General features: G+C 36.7%; 1 long non-coding RNA gene across 2 annotated transcripts; it reads left to right on the forward strand.

Annotated features, from left to right (window-relative positions):
* The first annotated feature begins 8181 nt into the window (after positions 1-8181).
* LOC118267966 (uncharacterized) lies at positions 8182-15550 on the forward strand. 2 transcript variants are annotated; one of them, XR_004782988.2, is made up of 3 exons: positions 8196-8933; positions 9329-9561; positions 14835-15550. It is a non-coding gene; the product is annotated as an uncharacterized LOC118267966 (long non-coding RNA). The 2 variants fall into 2 exon arrangements; XR_007705380.1 differs by lacking the exon at positions 14835-15550 and having other exon boundaries at positions 8182-8933; positions 9329-10524.
* The last annotated feature ends 435 nt before the right edge of the window (positions 15551-15985 follow it).

The raw sequence follows: 15985 nt of genomic DNA on the forward strand, positions 1-15985 counted from the left end.
GTAGCGAAGCAGCTGATCACTCCACTACTACGCCAACCGAATCTGAGTGTCGTTGATATTTTCCCATGACATTTGTATCACATAAATGGTCCTTAACGATATGTTTCTCTGGTACTTTTACTCAGTGATTAGTTGGGGGCTTCCACCCTAAACTGTGGTGTATTTAATCTGACGGGTGAAATTATGCGGGTTCTCTACGAGGCGCGAGTCCACCAACAATCAACTTTTTATTAAGTAAACCATGTTATCTACAACCAATTCCCGACCTTATCCCTATGAAGTTAGAAACTCTATTTCCCTGTTACATTTGTTCAATTTTAGCAATCTGCTATTAATGGAGAAATCAAAACAGGGAAGATTGATGTCATGGGAACTTAACGTGGGATTCTGATAGCTTTTTGTTATTACTTACTTAATTAGATTTAAAATTAAATTAGAAAAAAGCAGTGGCTTTGCGTCGGACTTCTGAAATTATTTTAGGAAAAGAAATCTTATGTTCGTCTAATGAAAATGGAACGACGCAGTGGTAATTATGAAGACTTGATTGTTTTTTTTTTTTAAGTTGAAATTAAATCGTTTTTGTTCGCAGAAAGTCGGAAAAATTGTGTATTTCTATCACGTTCATGACTCTCCTTGGTATCAACGTCTGTTATTGGCAAAGGCATTGAAGATGTGATTACAAAAGAATGCAGTTCTTACAATTACAAGAGCTACTCACATCTGAGTGGCGACTTTAAGATTTTTTGTACGAATAAATTACAAGTACTATAGTCGTGTACTGAAGCAATTACATATTACGGAAGCAACGTACACGTACCGGCTATAATACAATATGAAACTTATTACGTAGAAACGAGTATAGGCAGACACGTACATAAGTTCTCGTGTAATCTTACCGAAGGTTGTAACAATCGTAATTTACGTCATTAACACTCGTGATATTTATTGTATTACGTCGAATACTGTTACTCGAACCGATTCGTATCATTCATGAAATGTGAGCATCATGCAAGCGCTGCAGTTGAGTAAATAATACGTAAATATTGTTAAATATTAAAGTGTTGATTAAACAATAGTTCCTCTAACTATGTTTTATCTATTAGGGGTGGGACACGTTACTAATCGCTAGTCGCTAGGGTTATCACGCAACGGTCGCGGCCTCACCCCTAACTGGGGAACAAAGGTTAACGTATTCACTTATCTAGTGCGCTTACGCAGTTAACGAACAGGGTTGATTGCGCAGACCCGTTACAAACGTCCCCTTAGCACACATTTTTTTTTTGCTTTGCCAACATTATTGAAACTGGCAACTTCACGTAACTCGATATAAAATTACGTTGCAAACTCAATTTCTAAGAAAATAACATTTATATAATTAAACGGCAATGTAAGATATTAAAAGGATTGTCCTGTTAACTTCATTAAATGTTACATTGAGCTTTAAATAACATAGCGGTATATAAAATAGCAACTTTACATACCTATAACCCGGACTGCACGTAATTAATTTATCTCATTCTACTTATAAATATTTTTATTGAAATCATAAGAATCCATGTAAGTCACTAATCCGGTTTTAAATACCAACCGGTGTACTCTCTGCAAAATACACCGACTTTAATATGCTAATAACACTATTTGTGTTCGCGAGCGAGCCTTGATCTTTGCCACCTTCCCTCGGCGCGCGCCGCGAAGCGCACCCCTACGAATCTACATAAAACGCCACCGCTTACACAAACAGCTCATCACTTAGTTTATACGTGTTTCAAGTGTCGATTTGAACTTTTTATTGTGTTCAAATTTGCGTGTTATGTGGGACACGCGCGCAGCACGCGACCCGCATGGGAGAACACGCCGAGGGTGCTTTTTGTAACAATCATTATTCGCAAATGAATAATGTCGGCTACGAACACTTATGTGGAGCCGTAAAACGAATGACAGATGACTATAAAGTTATATGCCTTCGCGGTTTCGTTATGAGAACACTTTATAGTACCCGTCAACTGCTCAACCCAAGTCATAAAGTGAAGCCTATAACGCGCTATAAGTATCGGTTTTTAAGGATGTCTTCTGCCTTGGAATTGCAGTTTATTGAAACCTTGTCGTTTAAAGCTATATGAATAATGTGATGGGCTTCTTCACACGCATACATTAGTCTAAAATTAGACTGAGTACAGTACCTACATCATAATAAAGGGGCACTTGTCATGAATCACAAGTCAACGGCCAGATAAAACGTGTCGTCTCCAACTGTTTGTGTTGTAATTACGTAGTGAGCGATTACATTGTCTTAACTTGTTAACAGATATGAATTCGATAAATACTCATTGTTTTATCGTGCATCGACCTCGTCCAGACTACGGGCTGCCAATCAATCCCGCCACTATCGATAACATTATGGACGAAAATACGAATGCGAGAGATGGAGCCCGCATTTAAATTTCACTTTATATTCATAAGCTGTTTAACACACAGATTCCTTGATTCGCTGTTATTGTTGTACCAGGGAACTGATAAATATTAATCCCGACCTCGTAAACACGCATCAAGCTGCCTGTAGCCGGAGGACGGATTTTGCGCGGGATGCTGGAAAATTTTAGAATTTCAATCTGAAACAAGTTGTTTCGAAATCAGAACATCAGTCTTCTTGTTTTAATATTCTTGCTTAACGTTTCGCGAGTGAAATCGCATCCAGAATCGGAATTTCACAATTTTTCCCAATGAAATGAAATGAAATGAGGTCGCGTTAAATGAATCAGTACTTTCTCTAACCTCGGGTTCGCAATAATTCAGTGCCAATTATTGGACTTGTATGTGTCATTAGCGTTCAATGAGAATCTTTAAACTCTTTCTGAGTTATTAAGAATGATTTATAGTATCTTTGGAAGCCTTTACCTATCTAGTTTGGCCTTTAGAATATTATAAGAGACAAATCGATTGTGCAGTGGGTAATAAAATATGTTTCGAAACAAGTTGCGCAACTGCCGAAGAGGACGGATAATGTTGATGAGCTTCGTTCTAATATGATTGAGATTGGTGGCGTGATCTCGTTTAGGAAGTGCAATTTAACTAATATTTTTTACGCTTAAGCGCCGCCGCCGCTGTAATTAAGTATCTAGTTGGCGATTAGGGTCACGACTTGATTCCCGGCCGACTGGAGCTTGATTCAATTTTCTGCGGCTTTGCTTTGAAGTAACACTGTTTCTGCTCAGATGAATCTGTCTACGTTGTCTTATTTAATTTATAGTTATTAAGAAAAATAATTCCTATTATAATTTTATTCTAATTTAATACAAGAAGTGGTTTATTTTAGAATTGTGTAACTCGAAAGATGGTCGTTGTTATCGAAAGAAGGAATAACAGACCGTTTCTTCATATCATTGAGCACAAGTCGTAAAAGTCAAGTGAGGGCAAGGGTTACTTTTTATTATGAAGTAGGTATAATACAAGCGAAGCGATGGAGCTGACTGACTTGCTCAGTTGCTCTAAATAAACTCTGATAGCTAACTCTTTATTTCTTTTTAATCAATTACTTTTTGTTATCAAACTGAACTGGTTTCTATATCGGTACGTGACCTAACCATTCAAATTAGGAACGACTTTATTTTTGTAACACACAACACGTCTTTGTCCTCACATAAAAATGTGTTTAATTAGAAAATTATTTTCGTCCACCTAACCTACTGAAATTAATCTAGTTGATTACTGTGATTGAGGTAATAAAATACATAGATTTTATATTATCACGAGTGATTCCCACACAATACTGCCTATATTTGCGAGACCTAGAAATACTAATAGTGACAAAATGTATATATGACAAACTTATTTGACTTTGCAGGAGACAAGAGGTCAATAATATTTGTCAAACAAGAAACTTTGTGCCGAACCAAGAAGTACCTACGGAAATGTTACTTAAGCAAATGTATTACGTCTATATTAAAGCGATGACTCAACTCACTTCCTTACTTATAATCAGACCATTATTCAACTTCGCACAGAAGACTCCTAACAGCGAACTAAATTATTTCTCTTCCTTGTTTCAATGGAGGAAAGTGTGCACAAACCAGTTCCTGTACTAAATAGAATCGAGGATACTAGAAATAATTGTAATTCTTTCCACGTATGCGATTTTATTTTCCGACAGCCAACTCAGCGAATATATTCTCAACGTAATTAAATGGCTAACAAAAGATCAAGGTTACATTCTGAAGATAAAACTTTTTGTTGATAATCGTGACCAAACTTGAATAATGGTAAAAAACCACCGTGTAATTGCAAATGGACCCCAGAAACTGGCGTAGCGACAATGTAACTACGGAGTTACACGAAAGGGTAAGTGAACAGACCATCGAGCGAACCAAAACATAGCAAAACCGGCTAAAGGAACAAAACGGGACATACTTCTGTTCATAATCCAAATAACAACGATCGAAACTGAAAGCTGGTACATATTTTGTGGAACACAAACGAAAATTGGACAGTAGGGACACGATAATAGAGTCTAAATTACAATTTCAATTGAAACAGACGAATAAACAAGTCAAAGCACATTCCAGAAGGTGATTTGAACATAATATCAAACTTGTTTTCTCTGAGAAGGAGAGGCAGATGTTATGTTTATTTGCAATTTATACTACCCATAACTTTCGACCAGGTTTCATCCCTATTACCTACCTTCGAAGAAACGCATCTCATACAATTCTCCAGGCACAAATATTTTAGCTTTGTTAAAACTTAAAATATCTAGAAAAAGAGTAATAATCTAAACTTGCCTGACTAACCGACGGATATTAAGGCGATATACACATTTTAAAAGTGTAATGGCGTCGTGTACATGTCTGAAACAACATCATACACTCAAATGAGCTTCCCAACCGCATTAGGCACCTAAACACGCCTATACAATGTTCATCATGATACGGAACACTAAGTACGGAATAAAATTACTGAACAAGTCAAGTCAAGGTCACGCAGTCCACATGCGGATATGGTAGTGTGCGTGCCAGCCCACGAATGTACTACTAAGTTGGTGGCTCGAAACATCAGAATTATTCATAAGCTTGAATATCGAAATTAATTAAGTTGCATTAAGTATGGTCTGTGTGTTATTTAAAGTGTTTTTGTAGATATGGAAGGAAGTTTTTAGTCAGTTAAAGTGTAGTGATTTTTATTTAGTTTGCAAAAAACTTTACTCTAAAGATCTGCCGTATCTGCTGTATCAATTAAACGACACGGGCTACGGGGACACCCAACGTGAGTAAGCTAAAAGTAAAAAAATCTTTCCTGTTCTTCTGCGTTCAAAAGTTAGCAGCAACTTTAGGAAATTTAACGTCATCATATGGGCGCTCAAACATGGGCTCGCTGTTATAGCATCGGTAAGTCCACTTTTTGAGGTTTGGCAGACAGGACGGGAAAAGTGATTGGATGATATTACCCCTATAAAAAAAGGCCTCTTAACAAATTTTTATAGGGGGACCAAGGCACACTACGCCACTGAATCTAAGTCCTGAAATCACAGAAGAATTAGAAGCTAAATGCCATGTTATCTGGCAAATGACAAAATGGCAATTTACTTCATGTAAAGAACCTGTTCTATTGCGGATGTTAATATGTCACATGTGAAAGGACTAATAAAAACTTTGCTTTGTCTGTGTAGGTACAAGACTTTAAAGCATTGAAGCTTGCGGATCGCCAAATTGAGTTTGAATAAAATTATTGAGTTAGAAAAAGTCCGACTGAAAGGATATGAAGCTGGTGCCGTAGTAGTTAACTTGGCCCAATATTTTGAAAGCAAAAAGTTACGGTTTTCGTAGAAGTTGAGTTGGGTAAGAAAATTAAAATGCTGTCTGTACCCTTAGTACGAGTTTGCTTTACGTTGAAAGTAATCGAAATAAAAACGCGTTCGGCGCTCTGATTGGCCGGCTCGAATAAACCAACCAATTCGATTACTTTAACCGTAAAACAAACTCGTACTAAGGGTACTGGTCCTTAATTTGTCGTATTTAACTTCATTGATCGAACAAACATGCTTGTACTTTATTGAGATTTTTCCAATTTAACCAGGCTGGAAAAATACTGTGCTGAGTATTTGGGAATGGGCTTGTGGTTCGATCCTATTTCTATCTAGCTATAAAAAAATCAACGGGGATTTTCCATTTAAAAAATAACAAACCTGATATTGAGTACATTTTTTCAAACATCGTGCGTCTTAATCTGTTTTTATTGCGTGTGGAAAATTAATGTTTTTGTTTCTTATTTGTTATTCAGAGCGAACTTTTAAGACAAAGTCAAAGTTTGACTCCAATGTAACTAACAAATAAAACAATAAATAAATCAATTAAGTTTTTATGAACGTTTGTATGAGATTATGGGTGCAGTTTATCAAAAACCAATTACTTAATATACCTGTTTCACATTCTGTAATGTCGTTCAGCTATAAATTATTCACAAAGATTTGATACCAATGTTAAAGTAAACCTGATTTGCATAAAAAAGCAATTTTTACGTAATCTAAAGCACGTATTGATTGTATTAGCCTAATTAGAGGAAGCATCATTCCCATCAATAAATAACTTAATGAAAATATGTGATTAAGAGATTAATTAAGCACCAATTACGTAGCGAAAGTAGTTCTGTTTACACATTTATGTGTGTCAAATGGCGCTAAGTAATAGCTAGCTGGTTACTGCAGCGAGCGGTTACATTTTATGATAGCAATCGAGAGCTTTTCCGTAAAACGATTACGTGTATCGAGTCAGTCCGTACGAGTACGCCGCGCTGTTGCGTACACGCACACTCATTACGCTCCAACAGAAAAAAAACCCACGAATTCACACGATGTTACCAATAGTTACGAACTTACGAGTTATCGAACAAAGTTCCGCTTGATCAATTAGCCAAGTAAATTGCTCCAACACCTCACGCCATTTACACAAATACGAATACTCGTACCTGCCTTTTTGTACCACTAATTTGATTGTTGCAGCCACTCGGTCACGTCTAACGAGATAAATTGAGGCTTAAGCCATGAACCAAATGAGTGCCTCAATGACATAACTTGTGATGGATTTTAAGATGAATATCTGCAGTCTGCGAGAGAAGGTCCGTTGTATAACGAACTGCACTCAATGTTTGTTACACAGCTCTACTAAACCTACTTACCGAATGAAACCTTCATAAGTTGGATAATACGTATAGTTAATTAGTTCAAAAACATCTTATTCAAAAACGTCTTACATCATAATGGTTATCGACCTGCATCTGTCCGTGGCTGAATGCTGCAAATTATAAATGATAATAATTATTATTATCGGCAATTATTAAATGTCGCGTTGCATCATCGCTACATAACAAATTTGTTCGTTTGACTTTTCTGCACTAAAATCTAACAGCCGTTGTGTAGTATAAACGTGTAATAGTACAAGTCGGTATTGTGTGTGTAAGTGTGTAAGTAAGGCAGTGGCGTAGTGTTGAGCTATTATCTAACAGTGAAAGTGTGAGTGTGTGCGCGGCGAGCGGTGACGTAACGCAAGCCGGTGCGCGGGCGCCGCTGCGCCGTCGACTCGCTCCACTCTCACTGCCGACGATTGATGCTGATTTTCAAGTAAACAACTAGGAAGTTCCAGGTGAACTGGATATTTATTAATTCCTTATTAAGATTAAAGCCAGCTTTATAAGGAAGTGCGTGAAATAACTACATTTACTTACATTCGATGATGTTTAGATAAGCAAGCGCGTTGAAGTCTTTTGACTGACACGCTATGTTCGCTCGCTTATGTAACGTCTTTGTGCATTATTTACATAATGGCTCGGCCCGGCCGCTGTGTCGGATGCATATTGTTACTTTTGTCTTGTAACTCTCCGTACTGATGGTAATACATTATAACAATTTCTTATGATGTCCGCATTAAGACGCTTTATGTTTTTATGTTACATTTTATGTATGATTGTTAAGTATTGCTTCATTCATTAACAAAGTTAGGTAGTTTCGTGAATTGAACAAGAAGTATTCGTATAGCAACAGGTACAAACAAATATAATGGCAAGGAAATAATGACTGTACATATTTATTATTCTTTGGTGAGTTTTTATGTGTATATATTTAAGAGCAAATATATTTCTTGTTCAAATGAATTGTGTACCTTCCGTTATTACCGCGGTACCATGGCTAGCCAAGGTCCCGCGGTTGGGGTAGACGATGACTGGTCAACTCTTGCGCAGTGGAGTGGAGCACGCCACGCACTACCCAATTTGAGTCGCTATGCTCCGTTGCTCAGCTATTTTCAGTCTTAAACTTTTTGCTCAAACCCAACCCGATCTACATTTAAGAGCACGATTAAATCACATCACATTTAAATATAGACATTCGACACCAGTTTATTTATATTTAATGATTTTATAACTAATTTAGGTGGACCAGTAGTATTATTAAATACAATTATTCTTCCTTATGGCCGCCATTTGAGACTATTTCGAAGCTACGTAGTAACTTAAAAATGGCAATGTATTTTGTTTACGATCTCCGGTTTAATTTGTGTACACGGATACAACGTAATAATGTCGTCAATTCATCTCTATAGCGTAAGCATCCATCTTAGTCAGCGTCGTAACTTGCAATGCATAACCGCGCGCTGCGAGTGTTGGCCGCGGGCAAGAAGTCGAACGTCGCGCGTGACGTCACTCGCCATTTAACACGCTCTATGCCAACATTCTTCGACGTCGTCGGTAAAATGAGGTTAGGCGGATAACATACAAATCTGAACAAGTCTAGTAAATTGTTACAATCGATTCTCGGTGTCTGTTTAATGTTTAATAGTTCCTCTCGATTATCCGCCGTCGAAATGTCACAGGAGCACGCGATGACCTCACTCAGATGTTACATCTTGACATTTAGGCGCTGCCTACCTACTTATACATCTACATAGATACACGTGAGCACGTTTTATTTGCTATGCATAGTACATATACACACCTAGTTTCAAACAAGTCTTATGGCAAACATGTTAAAGTTGCCAGTTTTAGTCCTCAATTAGTTTCCATCAGCTATCTAATGAAATCTCTAAATTGCTGTTTTATTCTACTTGAGTAATAATATAATGTAACTGGGCACCGAGTAGCACAGACACTTATCACACAGGTATGTAAGGTAAATATGTACCAAATGCTCGTAAAATATCACATGGTATGCCCAAGTATGTACGGAAATAATCAAATAAACCTTATTCGCAATGTCTACATTATGTTAAACATTCGCTAAGTGGAACATAACATTATGGTATAAGTAAGGTCAACTTAAGATTACGGCACCACCGTCATTTTGTTACAGTTTCGACAATCTCAACGACCGTGCCGGAAGACACGCAGTGGGAAAATCCCTCGAAGAAATAATAAGCCGAACACAAATATCCAAAATTATGCAATATGTTGTCATGTGTTGTTGACGCAACGCTTGTTTTCGTGGGTCGTGCTAAGTGTGCCGCGACCATTACGGTCAGCCGGTGGCCCACTGAGCCTTGCTATGACATAACTGAGCTTCCGCCACCGTTCGCTCAGTGAAAGGTACGTTTTAACTCACATAAACTACCGAGTTACCGAGCTAAGACGCGCGACGACGACGCTCCAGCCCACCATTGAGGTTTTTGTACTAAGTAAAATAGTCAACAGCACAACAGCCAGCCACTCGTCGCACCAGTTTAACGACTCCACAACAAAAAGACTTTAAGGAGCTCTTAAAAGGTTGTGCTCTAAGGATGCCGGTGGAGTAACGCCTGCAATTATAACATCGTTACGATGATTAGGCACAATAACTCGGTACATGAAGATACATAACTGCGTGCCTATTGGATATCAGTTCGGTTATATAATATTACGACTACTCCAAAAGTGGTAGGCAGAGCACTATAGTACACCAATTCGCTGGTCATGTAACAGCAAACGAAAGTAGAATTAGATACTGAGAGTTTCTAAATCGGAAATCCAATTTCCCGGACCGGGTATGTAATCGGGTATCTAGGCGTTTTTGCAACCACCAGGCCAGCGAGACAGTCTGTGGTTCAATTACATTGGATGAATAAATTGAATACAAGTTTCCTCGCTGTAATGTCTGTGTCGCAACGCGAGTCAGTCGTCGGGTCGCTCGGCGAGCCCGACACTTATCAGAACAAACTGCCGGCTTGTAATTTGTAGCAGCCCTAATATTGTCATTGGAAATCGTAATTAAGTACTAAACGCATTTACTAGCAAAACTGTACGTTGTATTTTAACTATGCGGGCGTTCTAGTTACCTTGAAGTCAAGTTAAGTTCTATGCTAGCTATTATGAACATTAATGTTCAAACTAAGTTTCAATTTCAAACGAGTCTCAGTTAAATTCTCTCGATTGTACAAAAAGTCAAAGCAATTTTCCGCATTTAAATAAATTGTTAAGTAATCGAAAAGAAAGCCTGTAATTTGATAAGGAAATAACTTGCGATGTCGACTCGTTGGTTTGTGAGTATTGTATAAAATAAATGTGTTTAAAACATGCATTGTTTTACCATTCAATATTTAGAAAGGCAATGGACGGTCGATGCAGTAAATAAGCAGATTAATATTCCATATTAATGTATTTTTTGTTTAAGCTTCACGGACCTTTAACGTAAAGGTAATCGAGAAAGATAAATATAGCTGTCGGAATTCAATGGTAAAGCTTTATTTGCAACAGCATACATATTATTGACATATTTGCATATTATTGATTGCCTAAATGATCGAGCGGTCGCAAGTAAGACAGACAGCTGAACGCGTATCAGTTTCGATGCAAGTATCGTTAAAATAGGGCTTCTATTCTTACCCCAAAATGTCAATAAATCTCACCATCATCAGTCCATTACAATTTGGAAATTGCAGTTTAAAAATGGTCAAGTTTATTAGAGAGGGCTGCCGCCTGGTCCCAGCCAAATTAGTCATCCCATACGATAAAAGTGCTGACAAAATGCACTTGAATTCAATAACATCTAGTGGCAGTAAAAATTAAGAAATATTGTCTCTCTTCGCGTAAGGAAACGGCTATGCAAGTAACTGGCGCATAGAGCACTTAATAGACGTAATTAATTTACTACTGGGGAAGTAACTGAGTAAGTACCTATTGTCGTAAAGGACAGTGACCTTTGCTTGAACAACTCTATTAAGAAACAAGTGAAGATTCTTCAACTGACTTCCTCGGAGCTGGAAACAAAACTGTTGTGTACATTATGTTTGCAACTATATTTGTACAAACATTTTTGAACAATGTCTGATTTAAAACACAATGGTGGTCTGGTTACAAGGTATAGATTTTCCCATCGAATGGTTATTAATAGCACAATTAGAATTTCTTAACATTTGTGATCAAAAGTCTGCCATAGCTTCATTACTATAAAACATCACCTAGACATTATGTGTTGACCTCGAATAATTTCTCGCTAACATTCACAAACTTAATCAAAATCTTGTTAGTACTATTAGATATGAGGTCTTTTTCTTTTCTTTCATGTAGGTAAAGCTATTTCTGTGTCTGGAGATTGTAAGGACTAAGGACGCTATCGAGTTATAGAAAGAATTTACATCATCATACTTTTGTTCATTAAATCATACGTAACAGGTACGTAGGTACTAATAAACAAAATGCTCTACCTTATATGACGTCTATTTTTCTTAAGTAACGTACCTACATAAGAAACTCCGTTCGCGCAAGTGTAAATAATATTTTAGATATGGTCAATAATGTCATTTGCTTACGCCATACATTAAAATAGACACAAATTCATCCAATCGTACTCTGTTACCGTTAAATTAAAAGCTTTGATTCACTTTGTTTATTTTCCTGTCACATCTATTACTCATTACCGACTAATTAAAGTGAATTAATCATAATAAACGTAGGTACGAACAATATTGTTCTGATTTGTATTATTTTATTGTGAACAAGACTTAGGTATAGGTAGTTTCAATAATACCATAAATGTTATGTTCAATAGTTATTTGCGTCTTTCATTTTAAATGTTACATCATTTATAATTTTGCATCCTTGGTATTGAATAACCAGAATTTACCTAAAAGTACAAAATTAGTAGCCATTTACTTCTCTGAAAAAGTCTCAGAATAAAATATCTAATTCGAAGAGAACACTAGAAATTCCGAACGACTAAAGTTGTGAAAGGTCACCTCTCACTGGTATGGAACTTAAATAGCACACAGGATCTAGGTGACCTAGTTGTTACGTAAAAGCCGCATACAAAGTAATATAGGACCGAGGTCTACAATGTGTGTGCTACTAAAATAACAATACACAAATGTATCACCAAACATTATTGATCATTTAATGGAGCTAGATTGGGAACAATGAAACAAGAGTCGAGCAATCATCTCCCATCTGTTTAGTGCGGGATAGAATTTCTTCTGAGAACAGTTCAATCAACGCTGAAACGTACCAGGGCACTGTCAAAGTCATTTCAACTTGTTACGATGTACACAGCGACAACACAACAAGCTATACAAAACCAGTATAAACTGAACTTTGAACACGCAGAAAGATCATACCAAGAGAGATCTTAATAAACTGGATATGCTTAGTACAATGTTTTAAGTCTTTAAGTACCAGTTCATATTAAATTTACTGGTATTTTTTTAAATCCGGGTGTTTATAAATAAAGAACAGGTATGAGCTACTTAGTCTGACAAGTCTTCTTAAAGTCAGATTACTGAGATAGGGCGAGGCAAGAAATTAAAGTTTTATTTACCTGGCTCTTTTATGGCTTTATAAGTATCTATTGTGTGTCAAAATTAATTAAGTATATTATACCTAATAAGAAATGTAATAAAATGCTGACTTTGTTTTGGCAAGGTTAATTAGAATTTTTGTGACGTTATATGATTGGATAGTTGTTTTGTCGCTAGTATTATTGTTTATTTATTTATTATAATTACATATATCCTTACACTCACACCTAATACGATAAATGCAGTTTAATTGTATTGTATATAGAAGTCGATTAGCTTTTCTCGCTTTATATTTAAATGTGTCATCAAATCCTAATAAATTGCGTATGACATTACCTAAGATGCAAATAAAATTCCAAACTCTCATTCAACGAATTCATACATACATTTTTTCATTAACAAATATGCATTTTTTGCGAAACACTGCAAGAACTGCTATAAATTAAAAATCCAATGTCACCGGAGTTGAAAAACTCAGACCTTCAACTCACTATGTAAATAACGGGTAAAATAATGTGTCATCTGTCAATATATGTACATAGGTAGGTACTCAATGTTCTCGTATAGCTTGTGTCACTTGTATTGGTCAACTTGGTGCAATGACGTGATTGCTGACCGGTCGGATAGCTACTCCGTACTCACTCAACTTAGCAATTGGCTCAACGAGACAACGAGCCTTGTTGCTATATCTACAGGTTCAGCTATACTTGGGTATTCCTGCTCATAATGAAATTGCATGGGATACTTGATGTGTCTGAGACACGTCTCAAGTGTTAAAATAATTTAAGAGACGCTTGTTACATAATTTTGGGTTTTGCTGCAATATAATAATATTATTTCAAGGTTCCTTAATTAGGTAGTGTCTTCTCAAATCTGAGGAAGAGATTAGATGTAAAATCTGTGTTAGAAAGTGTTCTTTTAACTTTTACAAATCAATTGACGTATCTATTAAAAGATTTCATGATTGTCATCCTACGCGTAATTAAGAAGAATAGTTCGTCGGGTATAGTTATTATTAACATCGTTTGCAACCTACACAGTGCGTTTAAAAATGTAGTATGAACCAAGTGCATAACGGACTCTGTGGTTACAACCAATGTCATTTGTTTGGCGCAACTGTATAAGGCAAATAACTTATTAATTAATCATCATGAAAATGTCAAAGAGGTTTAGGAAATAAATGAGTAATTAATACAACTAAAGTTGGTTGGATATTTTATAAAAAGTCCAAAAGACTGATAGTATAACTGCAGTCCAAAGTGTCAAATGTCAACCCTGTTAATGCAAAATAATCCAGCTATGTATGATCCTGTTCCACATGATATATCAGCTCGTAATATATTAATCATAATCTAATTCACTGTCAATTACAATATAATGTTTAGTAAATAATGTATTGCATCTACTACGAAACAAGCAAAGCAATCATCTCGTACAATCTAAGAGCACCACTATGAGACTATATTGATGTCACGAGACCGCTCACAAAAACTCTCGTTGTAAGCCAATTACCCTATGACTGATTGGCAATTTAATTGAAGAGATGCACTTGTAGTATCAGCTGATGGTCTGCTGATGCATGTCTCATGATGATCACGACTCCATGCGATGCTCTATGAGTACCAAGGCCACTACGATGCGCGTGATTGGTAGCGAGTGGCGCCTTTGGTCCAGCCGGCTGGGGTCAATTGATGGCTAATTGCGGAGTCGACGACTGAGCTGGACGTAGCGAGTCGATGCCCAACGATACAATTGTCTGTTGTTGATATTATTCTATAAATAACACTCTCATTTATGACTGCTATGCCACTATACTTTCTATTTCTGTATTGTTTTTTCCTTCGCCAGTCCTTGACGTTGTTTTGTACTGCAACTGTTAAACAACTTAAATGTATTATTATTAATAATAATTTGCAGCAGGCTAAGTGTCCTAGAATATCAAATTCATAGACAGATATCTACGATTGTTACGCCGATAAAGACTAATAGTTGGTTGTGCCAATTATCGGTACTTTATACTCTGAAACAAAGATCGGTATCGGGCAGTGAATTACAATTATCGTTATAAAATGTCTGAATATTAGTACATTACAGAGTGGCAGTGCATGTTGGCGGAGCGGCGCGGGCGCGCTATCGGCCACGCAGAGTGGGGTCGTCGGCTTGTGATAAGCGCGTATCGGCCTCGCCTCTCCACGTCTCAACTCACACCATATATTTCAATTATTAACTTCAATGATAAAGTAAGATGTTAAATCGAATGTACTCGTTGAAAATTACAACGCGCTCGAAATTTACGATTTTTTTATTAGTCTCCAATCAACAATCATGGGTAGCAAGTATGTGTATGAAATAGCTGTGTAAATAGCATTTTGTGTGCCACCCACAATTGCTGGTGAGACCATATGGAAATCAGAATAACTATTCTTTACCCACATAAATTATATCTTGTATTTCTTCTTTCCTGACCTTCTTGATTGGCGCCAACTCTAGCTGATTCCGGCAGTCAGCAATTTCCATGGGAGCGACTGATTGCTGCCACATTCGACTCATTCCAAGAGACCTATCCTCCATAGGATTACAACGAATCAGTATGTATTTAAACTTCCACAAATGTATTCCTGTAAGCTATAAATATCACATAAGACCTGTAACTTAAGCACGTGTCCACATAACAAGGAAAAGTATGATGAAATATCCATTAAATATGATTTACCTACTCCATAAATAGAATGGGCATATGTACCTAATTATAATTCATTTTATTATATGTACGTGTTAAAATCATAATTCAGGTTGGCGTGTTACACATACTTACATCACACTGCAGAATTATTTTTTGTCACTACTTCAGCAACAGCATACCAACTGCCGATCTGGAAGTCGTAGGGTGCGGCCTGTGATCAGCAGTGGACGTCTTATAGCATATTCATATGTTACTGATGACTTCGGTAGTGCAATTGAATAGTACTTAAGTACGAGGCCCTTAGCTTGATTCCCTAAATAAGTAAGTGCAGTTGAACTCAAAAGAGATTCTGTATGTTGCTATTTTGCTATACAAGTATGTATGTTGTATGAATATAGTTTTAAGCTACCAACATGGAACAGATGCATAAAATATGTTTATCAATTCTATCTAGGATTTCAGCAGAAACGTGCAGTTTTATGGTCATTCCATTAACTCCAAATAAATTAGATCAGCACAACCACTTTACAGATTCTATGACTAAGACTGTACGTATGTAATG

The sequence above is a fragment of the Spodoptera frugiperda genome, chromosome 6, assembly GCF_023101765.2.
Source record: "Spodoptera frugiperda isolate SF20-4 chromosome 6, AGI-APGP_CSIRO_Sfru_2.0, whole genome shotgun sequence".
In the NCBI taxonomy this organism is placed as follows: Eukaryota; Metazoa; Arthropoda; class Insecta; order Lepidoptera; family Noctuidae; genus Spodoptera; species Spodoptera frugiperda.